Below are 23064 nucleotides of genomic sequence, written 5' to 3'. Positions count from 1 at the left end.
CCACACGTGTTGTGGTTGTGGCTTGTAGACTAACCACTTTGTGTGTTAGGAACTAAGCTGATCAGGCCACTCCATCTTCTTTATTTATTTTCAGTCCTCTCAGCAGATGAGGGTTTTGAAGTTCAGAGGGATGAACTAATATGACTGAGAAGCAGAGCCGAGACTTGAACCTGACTCTACCTACCTTAGGCCTAAGGGGAGCTCTCTCCACTAAGCCGGTGTATGGACAAAGGATGATAGGACTCTTTCTTTAGTGTCAGAATCCCCCTCGAAAACTGTTAATACTTAACACCTCCTGTGAACTGCAGACTCAGGGATACATCCTGCTTTTCTTGTTTGTCCTGAACAGCAGGCATCAAAGACATGCTGGTTCCCCAAACTAAGTTTATAGGAGAAAGGACTTATAAGGGATCGTGCAGCTCAGAACTTTGGCTAATGCAGCAGCAGCAGCAGCAGCAGCAGCAGCAGCAGCAGCAAGCTGGATAACACAGAGGAAGCTAAGCATTTTGCTGTGATTGCTCGTCTTTGCTGGAGAGCCTGCTGAAACCTGCTGTCCCGTGCATGCGTTTCTCAGCACATGGACTACTGAGTGATTTATGTGTTCTCGTCCACTGCACTACATAAAGAGTCCGAAGATGGAGTCTCTGCATTACACTCAGTACGTGGGACTCCACTAAGGAAAATGGGATGGACGTGGACTGCAGTCACAGCTTGCGCTCATCTCTGTTGACCTTCACTTACCAACTTCAATTCATTGACCCACGGAGGAAATGTAGTATTTGTAGTAAATGTAGTATCTAAAGGAAAACTCCCGTTGGATTGGTCACGTGGTGGTAGTATGGGCTGGTTTGTCTGACCTGAGGGGTCCATGAGGAGCGTTAGCAGAGAATGAACCCCCAAACTCAAAGGTATGTAGGAAGAGACAATCCAGAGAGCAGAACCTTTTTTATCTTTAGTATGAAGCTTAAGGTTCTCAGGGGAGACTGAGTGGGTATAGTGGGCTGGGTGTAGCTTGGTTTGTAGAACGCTTTCTTAGGATGCAGGGAGCTGGGAGTTTGACCCTTAGTGTCCCATAAGCTGGGTTGTGGTGGAGCGGTGCCCCTTCAGGCCACGCTCAGAAGGAGGATCAGGAGTTCTAGGTGGTCTTTGGCCTGGGCAAGTTGAAACACTGTCTCAAAACAGATAGATAAACAAACAGGTTTGGAACCAGAGGAAGGTCAAAAAGGGAAGGGAGAGAAGAGGGAGACAGAGGGGAGAATGTCCATATTGGAAACTTAAATAAATATTAATTAAACTGAGAAAATTTAAGAGTTTAATCTAGAATTAATTGTTCTATTGTTATTCAATCATGAAAAAAAAAAAAAAGACTTTTCCATATAAGTCTCCAATGAGCTGGTAGAGGCCACCTCTTCTGCACCCTGTTACAGAAAATGGTCTCTTCACCGTACTCCATATTTTGGCTTTCTAGGAACTCTGCTGCTGGTTGGAAATGGCTCATGCTGCTAATGCCAACGCGCCAAGATCTCTGTCTGGGATCTTGTCTGCACAGAATCAAAAGATAATTTCTTAGCCCGGGAGCAACAGCATCAGTGTCTACAATGCATTGGGCCCTACCCCAGTGTCCATCACCTTAGGTTCTTGCTTCCCCTTGGACAGTGTTGGGAATTGAATGCATGACCTCACACATTCTTGGCTAGTGCTCTATCACTGAGCCAGAGTCCAGCCCTCCTGACTTTGCATTTTTACTCACAGATCTTTGACCTGAATTTTGAAAAAAAATTTTTTTTTTAATAAGGAAAAACACACTAACAGCATTTCATTTCAAAAAGAAACTTGGACTCCACCCCTTCTCCCTAGATCTTTATTGGGAGGTATAAAATGAGCAAACAATGGCTCACCGGTCATCCATCTGGGTACGTTTGTGTGTCTCATTTTGGGGTAGGCCTACAGAGGGACTAGAGCAGGCCCTCTGGTGACTGGATACAACAGAGGCTGCTGTGACCCTTTGGGATAACTGCAAAGATGAGAAGTCTCTGCAGTCCAGGCAGCCAAGACTTGGAGGTTTAGAGAACTCTCCTCTGTCTGTGTGAAAGAAATGATGTTTAGACAAGAATTTGAGATTGGGTAAACCACTCAGAGTACATGCCCACAAGAGAGTTTTCTCCCTTTTCCTTCTGTCCTTTCTCCTACTTTTCTTGCCTTCTTCTCCTTTCCCCTCTCTTGCCTTCCCCTTTTTTCTTTTTCCCTGCTCTTCCTCCTCCTCTGTACTGACCTCCTTCCCATGCCAGTTAAGAAGTCAACGTGTATACCATAGCATTCTCACATATGGAATTTGCTGATCTTCTGCCTTTTGCCTCGGAGTCAGACCATTCAGTAAGTGAGACTCAATGCAGAATAATTCAGCAGCCTTCCTTAGGCTGGGCACTAATGGTTATCTCCGTCTCCCTTAATGCACTGATGGAGTGGGTCAGAAAACAAGAAAGTTGAGGCTTCAGAAATGTATTATCAGTGTGTGTGTGTGTGTGTGTGTGTGTGTGTGTGTGTTTCTGCAAAAGAAATGAAAAGAACAGCTATTGTTTTTTTTTCTGTTATTGAAAATGGGTTCTTTTCTCACACAATATATCCAGATTATGATTTCCCTTTCTTCTGCTCCTCCCAGTCCCTTCCTGTCTCTATTTCCTTCCGAATCCACTCCCTTTCTGTAAGAGTAGCTATTGTTAAAGTGCTAACGCAGGATGGATAATTATGGGATATCACATTTTGGGCAGATGTATTCTAACTGCATTTTTCCACCCACGCAGATATTTTTAAGTTTATAACTTTATTACATTTATTTCATGTGTGTGTATGCGTGTGGGTGTATATGCCACAGCATGTGTGTGGAAGCTAGAGGAATATAGTTGGTTCTCTTCCACAATATGCATCTTAGGAGTCTATGTCAGGTCTTTAGACTTGGCTGCAAGTGCCTTTACCTGCCGAGCATCTCAAAGGCCCCATTCACAAACCTTTGCTCCAAAAGGTGGCTCTGGCAGTATACATCTCCTTGGGGTGTCTTTTTTGTCTGTATCTGCACTGTATGCTATAGAGGGTACATGATATGTACATGATACTGTACATATTCTGTGATGTAAATTCTCCTTTTAGTGGAAGGTTGACACACTGCTGTGTATGATCAAGGTCCGGCATGCAACCTGAGCGGCTGTACTTTCAAGAAGGCCATCTGGCTTAGGCAAGGGAGGATCTCGTGGCACTTACATGTTTTCACGGGTTAGAGAAAAGCAGACAGAGGCAGGAAAACGCTGAACGCAAATATAGGTCAGTAGGTGGAAGAGATCACTGACATTAAGCACGCAACTACTGTGACTCTTAGAAACGGTTTGAAGTAGGGAACTTAAAGCCATATGATTTGACATTCCTGGTTATTAGAACTAAAATAGTGAAATTTGGACATTATTTTTGGGGATTTTTGAATCTTCTTAGATCATTTTTCTGGAGTTTGATCAGAATGAAAATCAGATAGCCCAACATCTCCTGCAATCTTCAGAACATCCCTCTTACCAATCCCAGTGGATTCCTGAGGAATCCTTTCTCAAGAAAGGTAGATGGAAATTTTACTTACAGAGCAACTGATGAGATGAGGTAATTATAAGAAAGAAATTTCCCTGTGCATTTGAAGCCACACAGGGACTTTGGCCTGCTGGAGCAATTACAGATTAGAGACTCCACCTCCTGCCCCTCAAGGATGCTCTATTCCCTCAGAGAGTCCCCTGGTGGGAAACAGAATGGGTTTAGAGACTTCTCCTCAGGAGCTTAAAGCCACACCAGGAACCCATGCTATCTCATGAATAACATCACAAATTTCTTTATGTTAAGTACCTGGGTAAGTCAGAGTACCCTTGGGTTGGCATCCAACAAGAGAGGAGGTGATGATCCTGATGACTTCCAAATACGATATCTGAACTAATGGTGGCCTGCAGAAGAAGAAGACAAAACAAAATTGAGATACAAACTGTGTACAGGCCACTGAGGGAGAACTTTGGTCTCCCTGTGGGAAAGACGCTGGACATTATCTGAGGAGGCCCTCTAAAGCTGTTGACAGTCTCTGAAGCAGAGAAAGTGACATGGAAGACTGCCTCCTCACAGGACTTCCAGGGCCACGCATGTGTATTTAATGAGTTCCAGCTTCCAACTGAGCTGCTAGTAAATCTTTCCCCAATGGGCCCAGGTGTTGACTGCACAGAAATGGCCATTGGCAAGCCAAGAGTCACTAGTCTGGTGGCCTATGGAGTGGCTTCCGCTTTGGGTGTCTTTGAGGCACTCTGGGAGTGACATACGGAAGAGTCAAGTCATCCAAAGCTTCCAGGGTGGTGAGTCTGTGGAAATGGACCCTAAGCTGACTCCGGAAGTCCTGATGCTAGCCAGGTTCCTCAACTTAAAAACTGTCATGATCACAGTTATTTTTGTCTGCATTTCTGTTTTCATCTCCAATAGCTTAGTTTGCTTCGATCTTTTGAAAAAGAAACTCTGAAGGGTCTATGAAACTTTGAGTTCCACAGTGACTTTGGTGTCTTCTGCAGCTCAGCTCCACCTTGGCAACCTAGACCTCAGGAAGAGTCCCAATTCCTCTTTCCTGCTTTGAAAGGCATATTAGTTTAGCACTCTGCCGTCTGTCTGGAGTTTGGAGAGACAAATATGTTTGTGGAATTTTCTGCTCTGGAGGATGGGCAGCATTCTTTCTGAATAACAGGGGATTCATTTTGGGAGCCTGTGCAATGACTACAGCAGACACAGTAAGCCTTTCTATGTTTTTCTATGATCCAGACTCTGGCCTAAGTGTCATTCATATGCACCCTTCCAGCCAATCCATGAAGTATGGATTATTATCACCACTTCCATTTCATTGATAAGAAAATGAGGCAAGAGATAAAACTACCCATCCCAGGCCATAGAGTTAGTAAATAGAAAGACAGAATTCAATCTGGGGTGAGTGCTCTCCTCTTTGTCTCTCTTACTGTGGAGGTCAACAAATAGCACAGCTTCCACAATGTAAATCATGATGGGATCTGTCTATCTTTGCTTTTATATTTGTACAACGTGTGAAAATTTTGCCTCCTTAGTGTTAGACTTGAGGAGAGAACAGAAAACGAGCTAGCTAGACTATTATCCTTCAGCAATGCTGAAGTAAAAAGTGTGGTTGGTGTCTGATGTCCATAGCTTCGGTCCTGCCAGATAAAGCAAGGTGTCTACTCTTAAGGCTTCAGAGGAAAGGGGAGGTCTTGTATATTGAGGAAGCAGGCTTAGTTAATAGTTATGGGAGTGGAGCATACATGACTTATGGTATGAGACAGTGGTCACTTTTTCTCTGGGTGGGGGCTTGGGGCTTCGTTAATATGTAGCCATGCAATTTGAGAGTAGTCAGGATGCCTCCGACCTCCAGGGGATGGTGGGGTGAGTGTGTTCTTGTCCAGCTTGCAGCCCTCTCTGGTTCAGACCTCTTGTTTACTTAGAGGCCACTGAATACTTTTCCTAAGTCATACATTTGGAATTGAAAATATTAGCAAATGCCACGGAATCCTCACCCTCCTGCCAACTGCAGCATTCACTATGGCCGTTTGCAGACTCAGAAACCAAGACCCAGAGAAGAAAAGCCACTTGTTTAAGGTGCCTCAGCCAGGAAGATGCAGCCTTGGCTTCTCTTTTGAATATTCCATTTAAAATATAAAACGGTTCTTCATGGGCTCATGCATTTGCATTTGGTTCCTGCTAGTGGTGTTGCTTGGGAGAATCATAGAAGCTTCCATAGCTGGAGTCTTGCTAGAGAGATTCAGTCATGGGGGGGGCAGAGCTTGAGGTTTTATATGGGCTTCACTTCTTGTCTGCTCTCTGCTTCCTGACTGGACTGAGTGTGTCCAGGTGTGTGCTCATGTCGTCATGCCTTCCTTCCTATGATGGGCTTTAAACTGTGGCCCCAAATAGACCCCCGAGTCCTTAAGTTGCTTTGTATCACAGAAAGAAAAAAAGCAAGTGATATAGTTTGCAAGAACTGTAAAACGAGATGTCCCTCTATGCGCAGTAGCTGTGGGAGCTAAGAGCCAGTTATGTTCTGAAGTTTTGAGGAGAGAATGAAAAGCAAAATTGTGAGAGGAGTTATGAACTGAAGGGTGTTACCAAACCCGAAGCCTCTTCCTGCAGAGGAATGGAACCCACAGCTAATTCGATGTACGGGAGGAGAAGAAGAGGCCTAACAGGGACTACATGATTCTCCAGGACCATTGATTCCTACTGCTGTTGGTAACAACACACTTGCTTTAAGGACGTGCCATGGCAACAAGCATTGGTTACTGATGGAGTTAAACAAGATGTCTTAAACAGGGGCCTGGCAGAATTGAGTATGCAGTCTGTAGGGGGCTGTTTTTCCTAAGGTCAGTGTGATGCAACTGTCTACCAAAGCATGCAGGGAACTAACCTCAGGCTTTAGGAGTGTGTGTGTATGTGTGTGTGTGTGTGTGTGTGTGTGTCTGTCTGTCTGTCTGTCTGTCTGTCTGCAGCAGGTCACAGAACTGTTGAAAGGGAGAAACTAGCATTAGCTACGTGGAATGTAGAACTAACGCACTATTTCACTTTAAACCAAAACTGTCCTGAGGGACTAACTGAATTAGCTTCATTTTTCAAGTAGAAACCCAAACTCAGAGGGCGAAGACCATACAGGCAGAACATAGAAGGAAAGGGAGTCAAACCAGTCCCGTTCAACTTCAGGGGAAATGTATGGAAGTCTCTCCTTACCCATGGTTTTAAATTATTTGTGGTCCACCGTGGTTCAAAAAAAAAAAAAAAAAAAAATTAACTGGAAAATTCCAGAAATGATTCCCAAGTCTCACATACTAAAATGTTTTGAACAAGATGAACTCTCCTCCATCTGTTGAGCGCAGGTCGTATAAGCCACCTTCCTGTTGGTCAGTTCGGGCCCTGAGATTATCTGTCCAGGTGTCTTCAGAAAGAGGGTATGGTCCGCCCTCCGCGGCTCAGCTGCTGTCTGCAGAAGATCCTTCACGGCATTGCAGAACCAAAGAGGGTCCGCTCCGCTTACTCTGGTCACATTCTCAACTGCGGCTCCTTCCCGATTCGGCTTTCCACCCGTTCCCTACACTTCTCTCCTTCTGCGGCCAGGAGCACCTCTCCGAAATGTGCATCGGCCCCCACCTATTGCAGGGCTCTCATTGCCCAGAGCATGAAACCCAGACTTCCTGTGACGGATACAAGCTCTTCGTGCACAGTTCGCTGTCTGCCTTGTTTTTGTATGCTTCTCCTGGATAGTAGTGTATGGCTTTACACTTCCCCAAACTTGTGTTTTTGGCTTTGGAACTTTGTACTGTTCTTCTGTCTGGGATCCTTGACCTTTTTTTTTTTTTTTTTTTTTTTTTCTAGCCAATGTGCTGGGACATCAGGGAAACACTCCATTATCATGCCCTCACACCCAGGCTGGCTGCCTCTCCTCTGACGCGTTATCACGGCACTCCACATTTCCTTCTGGCTCTTCTCATTTCACAGCTCTGTTGGTTAACGCGTCTGACTCATTGGCCACTCCGGAGGCATCTGCAGGTTAGAGAAGGCGTTTTCTTTACTGCAGTGCGTAGAATACACAGTTCAAAGTGGGACAGGTTAGGGTTGTGACTGAGAGGTGATAGCTGGGCCAAACCCTCATCCTGTCACTAACTGGAGAGTGAACTTGAGCTTGTTAGCTCTTCTATGCCTCTGCATTTTGACCTTCTCTGTAAAACGACCAAACCAGAGCATCCAAAATTGCTATCGAGTAAGACTACCGATGGCTACTAGGGATTGAGTTTATGCCACACCGAGCTTGGCAAAGCCTGGCAGAGGTCCAGACCTGTGGTGAGCATGGTACAGGCCGCCGGCTACCCCCTGTAACATGATGAATCTCTGGGATGGGGGGTAGAGGTGGCTTGTAGAGGAAATGCAATTTGTCAGGGCCCCTGAGCAGGGAAGCCTGCTTGGTTGGAAGTGAGAAGCAGCGAGAACGCTGACACGTCCAGGCTGTCAAGGTCCTTTGTTGTACGACTTTCCCTGGCGTTGACTCAGAATCACGGCTCTCACTTCAAAGAGAATCTGAGGCAGTTTATTCTAGAGCCAAATATTAGAGATGATAGCCAGGGAAACACAGATTCAGGTTACCCTAAAATACCATATTCCAATGTGTTTGGTGAAGCTTTTGTAGTGGGAGAACAAATCAAGACACTTAAAATATATTTGTGAAAACATCAAGTTAATCAGCCTTATAAAGTCTAAAGCATGGGTATGGCATATTGATTTTCAAGTAGCCAGGTCCTAGAATCAACCAAGAAAGGAAACCTCTGTGCCTGTCAATGAGGAGTTATGTAGATAAGGTTACTTTCTGGGGAAGCCTGTGAGGGCTTTTCTTGGTTAGTGTAACTGAGGTAGAAAGCCTCACTCTAAGTGTGGGCAGCCCCATTTCATGGGCTGGACCCTGGACCGAATGAAGAAATGAGCTGAGGAGCAGGGCTCATCGCTCTCTGCTTCTGGACTGAAGATGCCGTGTCACCAGCTGCTTCAAGTGCCTGCCTTGAGGATGCAGCCTTGAATTACCAGCCAAAGTAAACCCCTTCACCCTGCAATCACGGTTGCTAGGGCGTTCTGTGAGAGCAACAGGAAAGGTAATCAAGACAGGGGGTGAAGCCTTCGCTTCACAGTTCCTCCTGTTGGCCAAAAATCAAGTCATAGGGACATGAAGGCCAAATATTGCGTTACGACCCTTGGCACTTTTTGAAATCTGATGAAGACGAAGCCAAGTAGATAGCAAGTCAGTCTTTTAGAAAGAGACATAATTAGTAAGACCAGTAAGGAATAAAATTCCTGGATTATTGAAAAATTATCTTCTGCTATGATTTGGGTATGGTTTTTCTCTCATCCTTTGTATCTGACATAACATCGAAGTGTGACATATAAATACGTTAGGAGTACTGCAACTAAAGCTTAAATAATCAAGAATACCATGTGGTCTAAAGAAATACAGGCAGCAGATAAGGCATTTAAATCAATCCCAAATCACACTCTTTAATTAGATTGACTTTAGGCTTCCCCTGTGCCTACAGTTATTTATATTCTATAAAACATTTTATTGATGCTTGGAGTATTTAAAATTATTATCTTTTATTTTTAGGGGGTTTGGCAGAGTTTGGTTTTATATCCATAAGCTATAACCTTATAGAAAAGTGTTTAGAAAATACTGGTCTTTAATATAACTCTTACTTGTAGATGTGGCATTCTCTATTTACAACGAGAAAGATTTTTTTCCCAAAATTATATTTTTATTAATTATTTGGAAATTTCATACACTACACACTCATCGCATTTGCTTCCCATTCCTCCCAGGTCCACCCTCCCATCCTTTTGCCCTTCCCCCTACCTAAAACAAAACCAAAACAAAACCGAAGCCCAATTTATGTTGGACTCGTTAGGTCAAACTCCCAGTGGCCAGCCCTTTAAAGAACACTGAGTCCTTCCCCACCCCGACCCCTGACAGAAGCTGTCAGCTGTGAAGAGCATCTTTAGCACAATCTTTAAGGACTCTCTTCAATAGCTTCCTGTCTAGACTGTTTATTAGGGGTGGGGCTTGGGAGGATCACAGAAGTCCTCAATGTCTCTCATACTCAGTTATAAGTCCGCAGTCATCGATATCACTGCAGAAGAAACTTCCTTGCCTGTAGCAGTTGGCAGCAGCATAGATCACAGTCATCTATATGGTCTCCAGTGGTGGCACAAACCACGGACATCAACAAAGCTTTCGGGAGAAGCATGAATTATAGATATCAGCATGGCTTCTGGAGGTAGCAGATACCGTGGGGAGTCTTTCGCGGAGACTTAATTCAGAAAATGAACCATTCTTCATCTCAGAGATCTTGCTGTTGCTCAGATGCAGCACGCCCCTGGACAGGGCCTACCAGAACTCCAGGCCGCTGTACATAACCTTAGTCGCAATGGGAATGGCCACGGCGCTTGCAGACCCTGTGCAGCACCACTGGCCAGTGCTCTCCTCTCTGCAGCAAGCTGAGGAGCAGCAGCAGCACCGGCACAGCAGGTGGTGACAATACAGGGTGGGCCTGCCGTGCCTTCCTGAGGCCAGAGGACCAGCCCCACTAGTCAAGGAAATGCTCTTTCAGAAAGATTTCTTAAATATTGATTTTTCTCTCAGTGATCTTTATAGAAAAACTGGCTCAGAGAATATGATATTATGCTTTATCTTTTTACCGAAGGAGCAGTTAAAACCTAATGATGTGATTGAATTAAAATCAAAATAACCCTGAGATTTCTCCCTACGCCCATCAGAATGGCTAAGATCAAAAACTCAAGTGACAACACATGCTGGAGAGGATATGAGCAGGATGTCTCTCTGTAGTCCTGGAACTCATCATGTAGACTAGACTGTTTGAGCTCAGGAAGCTCTTCTTGCCTTGGCTTTCTGAGTTCTGGCATTAAATGCATGTGCTCACTTATAGGCAATAATTTGATCTTTCTATTAATTTGAAATTGTATCAGATATTAGTCTTGGGAAGTAAATAAGAAGTAACATTATAGAAGACATTAGATAATGGAACAGTGCTACAGTATGTTTCTTTTCATTAAAATTATCTTTCCATGTATTAAATATTATTAGTAATGACATTAAGAAACGAAGCTCAGACTAGTCAGAAATCAGCATCCGTAGGTTTTGTAGGTGCAACCAGATCTTACTTCTTGTTTTATAATAGGAAAGGGAAGTGGGACTCCTATGGGATCGCTTTATAATATTGTCCACTCAGTTTTTAATTGACTTGGGTTTTTGTTTTGTTTTTGTTTTAGGTAGGGGGGAAGGGTAAAAGGATGGGAGGGTGAAACCGAGAGGAATGGGAAGCAAGTGTGATCAGTGTGTAGTGTATGAAATTTCCAAATAATTAACAAAAATATAATTGTGGGAAAAACATCTTTTTCGTTGTAAGCAGAGAATGCCACCGTTTGACCACAGAACATCAGACTGTCACCACAGAAAATTTTACAAACCTGTCAGAGTGAACTTAGTTACACATGTGCCATTGTTTCTTTATATTTTAGTGTTCACAAGCTTTTGAAGACATACGTTAGCTGTCTTCTTTTGTCATCTTTTATTTTCCATTTTGGAACAATCCTTTATCTTAGGACAAAATTTTATTTTTTCACACAAAATCCTTTCTTATCTGAAAGTGTTGCCTTTTTCTTGAACTGTCTGTAACTGAAAATATACTTTCTCTCTGTACCTTCTATATCACTTTCCTTGCTTGAGGTCTCCTGTCTTATTTTCGCTGAAAAATTTCAGGAAATGCTTTTTTTCTGCCTTGACAAGATAAGCACACCCCAAATAAAAACCCAGGAAACTGAAAACATCACATTATATCTTTGATATTATACAGTTATATAGTCTAAATGTTGTGACACTTAATGTGTTTTTTAATACAAATTCAAGGTAATCATGTGTTTAAAATGTGAGTATTAAAAGAGGTACCTAGAAATTGCTTTTTCTGAAATAGGATTTTAAAAAATAAGGTCTATAACCCAAGTAGAAACAGAATGAAAACCAGGTTTTTCTGTCTCTACCCTTTAAAAATTCTTCCTTTACTTCTGAGTGACCTGTTTGCCTTAGGAGGGACCCTGAGCACCATTTAATTAATACTTTCCAAAATTATTTTACCCCTCTTTAGAGCTGCAGGGGCACAGATAAATAATTTTCCCAAATACATTGTAAAAAAAAAAAAAAAAGAAACCATCTAATGTTTATTGGGATTATCTGTAAACTTTAAGTTTGTTTTTTTTTTTTTTGTAAGCCTTTGAGAAGTCTAAGAGGGTTTTAAAATAACAATTTTTCTCCTTAGTGCCAAATAAGTTTTAAAGCTGTATCTTATTTTGGATTGTCCAAGAATAGACCTTGACTTTTTTTTTTTGTTTTTCAAGAGTTTGATCAGTCAAAAAATCATCCTAAAAATGTTTGCATTATATAGGTGTGTGTTGACATGCACAAAGTGAGTGCCCCACATACATGCACATTCACCTGCATACACAGGAGCAGACAGACAGACAGAAACACACGCACACGTGCTGACCCTAAGGAAACACTCTTGTTGCCCCAATGCAATGCAGGAAGCTTCTCTGATCATGTTGGTGTCTCCGTTAGTTATAGCTACTTCTTCAGCACCAACCTGAAAAAAATGCTCTACTGCCTTGAAATTTTCTCTGTAAAATAAATAATAACGCAGCCCATTACCTTTAACTCAACGCTTCTTAGCCTATGTATCACGTGGCTCGTGTCCAGTTCCTGAGAGAGTCCTTCTTTCCCTCTGAAACTCACAAGCTTGGTTTCCCTTGTCTATATGTCTCCAAGCACTGTCTTCTAAGCTCCTACCTGAATGGCCCATTAAGCTCTGCTTCCGCCACTCAATGGCTTTCCTAAGCCAAAGTTCCAGACTTTTCCATATTCCAGGCACAACGAAATAAAATCTTCACAAAATAAAAATTTCTCAAATTGCTTGCAAAACCCACAGATCTCATCTTAGAGAAGTAGTGTATTTTTTTTTTTTGAGGTATATTTGGATGACCATGGCCTAAGAACATGGGTTCATGTTGCCCCAAACAGCATTTTCCAACATGGAAATGGTTTCGAGAAATTTGGTAGACACAGACGAGAAGTCATAATTCAAGGAATTGTCCATATCCATAGGTGGATACAACAGAGTGGGAGAATCTCTGCTGTCGGCCTCAGATGCTATCTGATGATATTCTTAGAGTCTGGGTTGGTGGGAAGTAGCGGCCTGCTAAATTAATACAGTCCAGAAAATTTTACCTAGTCCTCAAAAGGATTTTAGGTCACAGGTGAACCATGAGGTTGATGGGGAGAGTAAAAACTGCCCAAGGCAATCTATGATACTCCAATTCTTTACAATCAGCCTGTTAGCTGTGTAGAATCTTTAACAGGGCTGTGGCTATTTTCTTTCTGGACATTTCAGTTCACAATACTAAGTATAAATAAAATAACCTCTATGAATGTTTGAACAGTTGCAGCTTTGCTAGAACTAGGCGAACACCGTCACCACCTCTGTAAGCTACCCATCCCACCAACATTTAACTGGCCACCCACCCTGTCTGCTTGCTTTCCTGACTCATGTATGGCATCCCCTCTGCCTGATTGTGTCTGATTTCTCCTTGTTGTTTAATTACCTACCAGTAAGGCTATGGGAGCCAGCTTTATTCTTTCTTAGTTCTGAGTTCCTCTGTCAGGAGAGTATATTGAGCTTGCTCTCCCTCCACTACCTCAGGTGAGACAATAGAAATTATGTTGCCAATCGGTTTTCCAATTTCTCTTCCTTTTACTTCTTCATATATTTCTCAGCTTCCTGTCACTTTGTTGTATTGGCTCATCATCATCATCATTGTTGTCATCATCATCATCTACAGTCACATCTTTCAGGCAGGTCCCCCCTACCCATTTCCCCCTCTTTATTTTCACTAACAGTGTAGTGAAAAGTTGTTCCAATGTGGTGTTCTACACCCACCCCAATTCAGGGAGCGGAATCAAAGTAGCTGTGGCACTCAGTGGTACCCTGGGTGTTGATTTGATCCTGAACTTATACCCTCGGGTTCAATATGATGTAGTAGCTGGTTCAAACTTCTAGAGTTTGAACAGGTGACTTTTTAATAAGCATTTTGAGTACAGTACCATTTTGGAAAAAGGTTTCCTGGTAACAACGACTTCAATTCCATGAGCACAATAATGCTTAAGGTGTGACTACATCAGAACTCCTTTGCAAATTACATGTGGCCTCTACCATAAAAAAGGGTTCTATAGCCTAAGGGCCTATGGGATGTTCTGCTGTGGTCTCAGCCATACAGATAGCGTAGAGATCACCAAGCTATAAAGCATATGTGACTTTCTCCCTCAAGATGGGTTCTATTGGCTATGAAACAGTGCTCAAGAGAAAGGTCTAGGGAAGAAGGCTCTGGGATAAACATAATAGTTTGAGGTATTCAGGTGTGGCCAGGCCCTACAGATAGCACAGATCACTGGGCTATTAACTACAAACATCCCCACAGGAGACAACTCCCTGTCTTTAATATTCCTGGTTCCCCTAGTGCTTATCTTTGAACACAAGGGCTCTGTGCCCTCTATGGCTCTAAAAGTAACCTTCTTTTTTGTTCTTGAGATTTGTTTCCCAATTCATTGGTGGACACGGTCCCCCACATTCACCATGGACTGGAGTCTCTTGTGTCTAAGGCTTTGTCTGCATGCCTACTCATTTACCTGCCCTGACAAGACCCTTTCGTAGCTCCACAGTGATCTGTTTCCGGTTTGGTCTAGTGTTAAGTTTGCTTTGCAGACTGACCTCTCCAGTGGGCTGTGCCTTTTTCCCTTAAGTGCTCAAGGAGTCCTTGTGGCTAGTGTCATGGTGTATCTATCTGCTCGTCTCTGTTCCTTGGTGGATATGTATTTTTTGATAATCTCTTGCATGTGGTCATATTTGCTGGCTTCCATGCTATGCCTATGGAAAGTACTTCCCTAAAGTAATTGTAATTAATAATGTCCTTGAAGCCCAGTTAGCCACACTTCTATGAGGAAGGAGGCCAGGGCTGTGACTTAACTTTCCAGGCAGTTCCTCACCATATTTACTAGGTCCATTGTATATTAGATAGAATGAAGTCATTGTTGTAAAGGAGTTTAAGGATTTGGTTGCATTTAGATCTGTTTTTACCTTTTTAGACCCTTCTCTCATCACTTATGAATTGGCTTTGCTGTTTCACAGAATCCTGACTCCAATATCAGCATAAGAAGTTTAGAAGGAATAGACTCAGGGAAAGGGGGAGAGATTGTTTTTGAGAAATTTCCCCTGTAAATTTGTTGGAATAATCTGAGAGTAATCACTGTTTCTATGGAGTATCCCTATGTAACAAACACCAAGGAGAATCTACTCCCAACACCTCAAGCCAATGGAGCAATTCATCCATGTAACCAAGGATGACAGGGATTGAAGTTAGCTCATTTCTACATTATTTTATGAGGGTGGAAGAGTTGGGGAGCATTTAACCTAGGGTCAAGAGCCATTGGAAGCAGATTCTTTCTGTCTCTTGTATATTCTTTACAATCATTTCACGAGACAGATAGTATAGATCCCTGTTGTGAGGTGAATTATATCCTGCAAAATAACACTCATAAATATTGAACTCCATTTATCTATAAATGCAACCGTATATGGAGATAGAACCATTGACAAATGTAAGCTAGGACAAAGTCATACTAGGTAAAGTGGGCCCTAAGCTCAATATGGCCAAAGCCTCTCAAAGAAGAGAAGAGCCAGAAGCATGGACACATATAGAAAGATGCTGTGAAGACACAGAAAATCAACAACAAACAACTCCCTCTGATCACACAGATTGGGATGGCATGTCTGCGAACTTCAAATTGCCAAAGATTCCGGGTGTCTACCAGAGGCTAGACAGCAAAAAAGAGTTCCTCTTTCCAGTATTTGAAGAAAGAACAGCCCCTTTGACAACTCGGGTACCAGGTCTATAAGAGAATAAGAATAAAGTTCTGGTGTTTTGGGACACCAAGCTTATGGTACTTTGCTAAGATAATCTTAGGACGTGAACACAAACTCAAGGCTTCGAAATGCTGATTTACCTGCTGGTGAGTGCTCAGAGAGGCCAATGCTTAGACACAGCTTTTCTTAGTGGTTGATCCCTCCACCAAGTGGTATTCCTTTCCTCTTCCTCCAAAGTCACACTCTAGAGAAGTTGAACAATAACATGAGCAGTTCTGTGGGATAGTTGATGTGTTAATGTTTTAAAAAATATTTTGTAGGAAAAACAAAACAAAAAACAAAACAAAACAACAAAACAAAACAAAAGGAGAGAAACCGTGCCTAAGCCAGGCTTCTGCTTTTACAGGGCCCTGTGGAGCGTGGTAAACTCCCGAAAGGGAGGGCGAGTAGAGAGTTGTATTTCTCAGGCTGACTTGGCTATGGGAGTCTTTCCTTTGACAAAGCATCTCATGGGATTCATGTTCTGTCCAAAGTACTTTGGGAAGTGCAGAAACAAACAAACAAACAAACAAAAACTTTTTTTATATTATATTCAGACCATAGTTTTTTATATTATATTCAGACCATAATTTTCTCAGGACTTAAAATTTTTAATGGTGTTCATTCATTGCCCATAGTGGTGAGTTTCATAAAGATAATTTATCTCAAACAAGTGTGTGCTTCTAAAAATAATAAAACCAAACTATTTTTATGAGTCACACTTCTACATGAAGGTCTGAAGGAAAATTGGACAACATTCTTGTTGCAGTTGAAGTTAGTTTCTCTGTCTCTGGGAAGCTTGAAATCATGCTTTCCTATATGTTTCTTATTCTTCGGGTTATTCCGTGCACTCTCAGGGGCAATGCCATCTAGTCAGAAGGAATTATGAAAATGCCTTGTAATTGAGTAAAGTGGGGTTAGTGGATTTGCATTAAGGGAGAGTGTACACTATTGATGTGAATTCTTATTAATTCTATGGTGCCCAAGAATTTATTTTAAACTCAATTGCAAGGGCTAGAGAGATGACTCAACGGTTAAGAGTATGTGCTGTTTTTGTAGAGGTCAGCGTTAGGCTCACAGTACCCATGTTGGCTTATAATCACTAATAACTCCAGCTCCAGGCGATCTGATGCCTCTGGCTTCTTTGGGCACTCATGTGCACACATCTACACCCCCCCAATACATAATTAAACTAGGAAAAAGAAATATTTAATTTTTTTCATATCAGAGTCAGGACTCAGTCACGGTGAGAAGTTTCTGGTTCTACCACCTCAGTCTTCAGTGTGGTTGACCCAGATGGCTGCAGTCCAGACAGCTGCTGCAGCCTCCCACCTCCTGATGACGGCTTCCTGTAGGGCAGCTAATATACCCTACTTGTCTGTCCTCACGGGCTCCTGTTCTCTACATGCACTGTGAAGAGACACATTGCTACTTCTGGATCTTGGGTCTGCTTTGCTTTGCTCCCTATGGGAAGCCCTGGAGCAACCAGGTCATTCTCCTGTGAGTTCCTCTCTCTCCCTACCTGTGCCTTCTGACTTGGGGGTGTGTGTGGCTTCCCGGACTTGTAAGTAAACAAATCTTTTTAGCTCTATTTTGTGTCCCTTCTAATTGTTGGAGGGATACTCACATCTTATATTTAAACAGCTGGAAAATGAGTGTCTCAGGAAGAAAGTGTTAGAAAGGAATTCTTACAGATTTGGCGCTGCCATGAGGTCAGCTGGAAATAGAATGAAAAGAAGATGCCGCAAGCATGACAGGCAAGGAGCAGGTGAGGAGCTGGTGGAGAAGCGTTCCAAACCTCCTGTGAGCTAACCGGTTTCTGAATGTATCTGCCCACAGAGGAGGCTGCGGAAGTAGCAAGGAGATGCTGTATCAGCTACTGCAGCCTTAAAACAAAGCCTGTGTCTCTTTGGACTTTAACACTGTTCCTATGCAGCTTATTTTGTTTTTGTTTAATCAGATAAACAGAGGGTTTTCCCGTCTGAACAAAAGAACACAGAGTTTGCAGAAATAAATGTGGCCATCAGTTCTGTAATAGATTCTAGAAACTAATACCCGGGCAATGAGTACACATTGCTCAAGTTGTGTGAGTATGTCTGTGTGTCTGTCTCTCTCTCCTTGTAAATCTCTGTCTCTCTCTGTATTTGTCTGCGTTTGTCTGTCTGTCTATCTGTGTCTCTGTGTGTATGTGTGTCTGTCTGTCTGTTTCTCTGTGCGTGTGCGCACGCATGTGTGTCTGTGTGTCTCTCTCTCCCTGTGTGTGTCTGTCTGTCTCCATCTCTCTCTCTCTCTCTCTGTGTGAGTGTGTGTGTGTGTGTGTGTGTGTGTGTGTGTCTGTATGTGTGTGCATGCCTGTATGTTCTTCCTAACCATTTGGGGGCCTTTCCACACTCAGGGGCTGCTCTGTGGTTCTTATGCAGACGCAGCCAGAAGTTCTTTTTTCTAAGAAGAGAAACCAAGGGCAATGTGATTACCCATTGCAGCTCTGCTTAATGAACTCAAATTTAAAATCAGAACAAAGCCAATATAACTTTTTTTTTTCCTAGGGTTAGACAGAAATTTTGGAAGATCACCCCTAATTCTATCACCCTGGCAAGGCTAACTGCTGCTCCTAGCATATATAATGGAAGGGGTCTGGGTCTTCCTCTATGGCTTTGCTCATGTACCCTGTGCTTGCTGGTTTGGGGGGGAGTTCTCTGAATCCTTTGGGGAGTAGATGAGGGAACATGATTCACGGAATGAGTGCTGATTAGAACATCTGAACTTCTCTGACTCACAGGACAAGTTCATGTGTATCATAAGGACTGTCCCAGCATGGAGACTGTGTTATTAGGGAAATTTAACAATTATTGCTTATGACAGGAATGAGCTTTGTGGGGTAATTGTTGAAATGGAATGACTATTTTTTTTTTAACCCAATAGAGGCTGAATTTTTTATTCCCATTTCTAAAGAGTTAGGATTTCCTGATACGGCATAAAGATCTCAGTAGAAGTGTGTTGATGAGAAGCCACTGTATGATGTTTATAAGATGCTGTCTGCCATAGCCAAGCATTAGGTAGAGCTTTGAGGAACCCGTGGAAGAGAAACAGGAAGGATTATAGGACCCAGAGGGGTCAAGAACAAGAACAAGGGCTACAGAATCAACTAACCAGAGCTCATAGGGACTCAAAGAGACTGAAGTGACAATCAGGGAGCCTATATGAGTCTGACCTAGGTCCTCTGCATATGTGTTATGGTTGTATAGCTTGATGTTCTTGTGGGACTCCTAACAGTGCCTCTTTTGCCTGCTTTTGTGACTCTTCCTCCTGGGTTGTCGAGTCTAGCCTTGATCTGAAGTGTATTCCTAGACTTGCTGTAACTTGTGTCACATTTGGCTGATATTTCTGGGAGGCCTGCTCTTTTCTGAAAGGAAACAGAGAAGGAGTGGATCTGGGGAAATGGAGAGATGGGGGGAGTGACTTGGAGGAGAGAAGGGAGGGGTGAACAGTGAGGATATAATATTTGAGCATAGAATAAGTAAATAAATTAATTAAAAATAAGATGATGTCTGCAGCTGGTAATTCAGCTCAGTAGATAAAGGTGCTTCCTGTCAAGTCTGAGGCCCCAAGTTTGATCCCTGGGACCCACGTGGTAGAATGACAGAACAAACTTTCTCAGGATGCCCTTTGACTTACACACATACAGTATGGCATTCGTGTATGTGTGTGTGTGTGTGTGTGTGTGTGTGTGTGTGTGTGTGTGTGTATAGGCACTTGTACATGTTTTCATTCATGACTGCACATACAATAAATAAAAAAATTAACAGACTGATGTCTGTGATTAATTATGCAGCATAAACTTAAGCATGGGAAGAAAATTTATTTTTAGAATGCTTTTTCCTCTAAAAATAATTAACCTTTGTGAGCAACCAATAACATTCAGAATAGTATCTATGAACTATATGAAAAAAAAAATTACAAAGAAAATTTGGTTTCTTCCCCTTGAGAAGCAAAAGACCATGAATGGCTTAAAATGACAGAGGGGGAGAAAGGATTTTGAATTGGATAATAGATAACAATGAAAACAATGCAGTAATGGACAAGCCGGATGTAGAGGGACTGAGGAAGATCAGGACTTGTGTCTGGTTTTATCTTGTGCGAAGCTGCCTGTCTCTACAATCAGCAGCCTGTCCTACAGGTCATAGGAGATGCTGTCCACTTCTGAAACTCAGCAACTGGGGAATTTCCCCAAACATTCAGCATGAGGATTCTTCAAGTAACACACTCCAAGAAATCTGGCTACGAGTGCCATTTTATTGGGTAACATGACGCAAACTTAAAACACTGAAGGATTTTGGCCGTGTTGGTTTCCCACAGCCTTCCTAAGGTCGTTTTCATGGAGATTCATGAGTTTCCCTCTGATGTCATAATGTCCAAAAGACCAAATACCTAACATTCAAATCACGCAGAGGCTGCCCTCATATAGCCCTCCCGTTGAGACATAAAAGAATAGAATCCGGGAGTGGAGACAACCGCCAAGTAAGCCATATCTTAGGAACTCACAGGGAAGTGACTGGTGAGTTCTCCAGGAGAAAGCCAGTGGCAGGGCAGGCGTTTTAGTCAGTGTTCTACTGCTGTGAAGAGACTCCATCACCGCGGCAATTTAATTGGGGCTGGCCTACAGTTTCAGAGGTTTAGTCCATTGTCATAATGGCAGTGGCAGACAGACTGTGCTGGAGAGGTAGCTGAGACCTCTACATCTGGATCCGAAGGCAACAGGAAGAGAGGGTGAGCCACTGGCCTGGCTTGAGCTTCTGAAACCTCAAAGCCCATCTCTGGTGACACACTTCCTCCGACAAGGACACACCTCCTAATAGTGTCACTTCCTGTGAGTCTAATGGGGGTGTCGTTTTCATTCAAACCGTCAGGGCAGGGGACAGCAGCAGGTAGAGGGTTTTAGAATCCCCTTGCTTCTTACTACCTTTCTTTGCTGATGTTTGTGGATGGTGATGAAAAAGAAGTTTCTGTGTAGCAGACAAAACTGTATTGTTCTTTGACAGTCTTACCAGGGAGGAATGTGTCTCTGGCTGAGAGAAGATTTGGAACTTCCTGAATTGGAAAGATAAAAGTAAGCTACCCCGCTTCCACAATTGTTACAGACACAGCTCTCCAGCAAAGATAAGGATCATTATGACTGTAATACAGATAGAAACAAAGGGCAGAGTAACTTCATAGACCTTTAGGAGATAGATGCTCAGATATCAGTTGTTCATGGTCTGCTCTTATGGCTGTATGAGGGAGGTGTTGCTAATTTACCGCTGCTGGTTGTGGGAATATTGTGAATCAGTTTTGCCAAATGCGATTTTTATTTTAGCTCCTTCTGTAATAGCAAGTTACCTCAGGGTTCTTCAATTCATTTACCGTTTTATAGTGGTTCTTAGAGTGTCTGAAGAGCCTCTTTTCACCTGCTATGCCCCTTTCTAGTGTCTTACTATGTAACCCTAGTTGGCCTCAAACTTGGAAGTATCCCATTTTAGCCTTCCAAGCCTGTGATTAGATGGATAGCTCATTTTAACCTAAAAAGATCTTACTTTGAATTCGTGGATTCATCCAGATGCATACACCTTATATCAGCATCAATACTTTTTAATCTTTTCTCAGCTGGCAGGTCTAACTGAGGATGATTTATTCAGCCATCCAAACACTTTATTTCTAGAAGAAATTTGTATTTCAATAGCAAATTCAAGTCAGCGAAAATATAATTTTAACAAGTTCTAGTTTTTCTTTTTTACTTATGGACCAGTAATAACCAAAATTAAGTTAGGAGTATCCGAGGAGATTCTAGAAGGTCCATAGAGGGGGCAGTAATTTCCTAATAGAGGTACCGGACCATGGGCATCTTTTTCTTAAACACAAAAGGGTATGATCACGGAATTTACAGTGTCACAGCAGTGCATGAAGGAAAGTAGAGAAAGCTGCACAGGAGGGGTGACTGAGCGCCCCCTCTCTCGACCAATAAAAGCAGCAGGGAAATTACTAAGCTAAGTTAGGGCCCTAACGCTAATTCAGTTAAGTGGGCTTAAGGCTTCTGAAAATCCTGCTGCAGCAGATATGACTCTTAGCCAAGACAGGCGCACAGGAACCACTAGACCTAAGGAAAGACCAAAATACAAAACTCTGATGTTTCATCTGTAGTTCAGTCATAACCCTTGCAGGCTTGTTCAGACATTGCCTGGGTGAAAAGAAAAGTGATGCTGTGAGCCTAGACCCTTACAAGAAAAAAAGTCTTCTGGCACATAGCCGATTACAATACCTATGTTTGGCGTTTAACTATAAATATGCTTCTATTATCTCTTTTAGTATTTTATTTTAATTATCTATTCTTTGAGGGTTTTATGGACACATACAGTGTATTTTGACCATATGCCACATTCCTTTTTTAGCATCTCCCAGAATCACCCCCCCCCTTTTTTTTTAATGCCTACCCAGTCCATTTAACAGTGTCTGCACGTGCATGAGTGTAAGGCAATTCACCGGAGCTTGGGCAACATAAGGAAGAAGACTGAGCATCCCTTCTCTAATCACCAATTACCAATAACTCTTAGCTAGGGGGTAGGGCCATGTGAACTCTTTCTCCATCCAATATGCATCCTTTAAAAAACCAAAAAGGATAACCCTTGGAATATATTTTATTAGCACACTTTACTTAAATATAGTTGACTATGAAAAAAAAGTCAACTTTCATTTTTATTTATCAGCTTTTCATGACTAAGTTCATTAGATAAGCATGCTCACATTAGCTTTAAATTAATTAAAATTTAAAGTATATAGAGAAATCTTATTATCCATGTGTCTTTCTTGTCCTAGGATGAAGGAGACGGCCTGTTAGAAGCCACTTGTAGCAGCCCAAAAAGAATTTGAGCTCCAAAAGACATCTAATGGCCTTTTGATTCTGGTTTTGGGGCCTGAATTTGGGAAAGGAAGAATCAAGACTGATAGAGACAAGATGTAAGTCCTACTTATCTAGAGTCAAGAAATAGTTACTGGCAATATTATAAAATCACAATTAACAATAGTTACTAGGGACTTAACTTTGATTTTAGGGAAAGTGAGGGAACTTTCTGAAAATGACTTAAAAGGATATGTAAGAAGACAAAATTAACAATATTTTATTGACAAAAATTACTCACTGGCATAAAATAAGAATTATTTTACATAAAAACCCAAATTCTAATTTTTACTTGTTTTGTGCAATATTTGTATAACAATCTATAACAGATCTTTTCTTAATATGCCTTTATAAATCTAGATATACACATATATCCAAATAACTGGTGTTTTGAAAATGTTTGGCATACTCCCACTCTCCCTCCAGCCACCTGAGCTGGGAAGAGATGGTAATCTCATCCTCACTCAGCTTCTCTTTGCAGTGAAAACAGAGATCGACGGCCATTCAAGGTGCTGGGAATAAGTG

The 23064-nt window shown here is 42.3% G+C and overlaps 1 protein-coding gene across 4 annotated transcripts in view; it reads left to right on the top strand.

The window, feature by feature from the left end:
- The window catches only part of Cysltr2 (cysteinyl leukotriene receptor 2), a 33384-nt gene that overhangs the window by 2644 nt on the left and 7676 nt on the right, over positions 1–23064 (top strand). For 2 of the 4 annotated variants that reach the window (XM_060391433.1, XM_060391432.1), the window contains exons 2-3: positions 20651–20718; positions 22458–22598. The gene's annotated coding sequence lies outside the window, so the exon portion shown is untranslated. Of the gene's footprint in view, positions 1–7425; positions 7600–20650; positions 20719–22457; positions 22599–23064 lie in introns of all 4 variants that reach the window. The other 2 variants (XM_060391435.1, XM_060391434.1) reach the window with 2 other exon arrangements.

This window comes from Meriones unguiculatus, chromosome 9 (assembly GCF_030254825.1).
Source record: "Meriones unguiculatus strain TT.TT164.6M chromosome 9, Bangor_MerUng_6.1, whole genome shotgun sequence".
Classification (NCBI taxonomy): domain Eukaryota; kingdom Metazoa; phylum Chordata; class Mammalia; order Rodentia; family Muridae; genus Meriones; species Meriones unguiculatus.
This window is presented reverse-complemented; position numbering and strand designations above follow the sequence as displayed.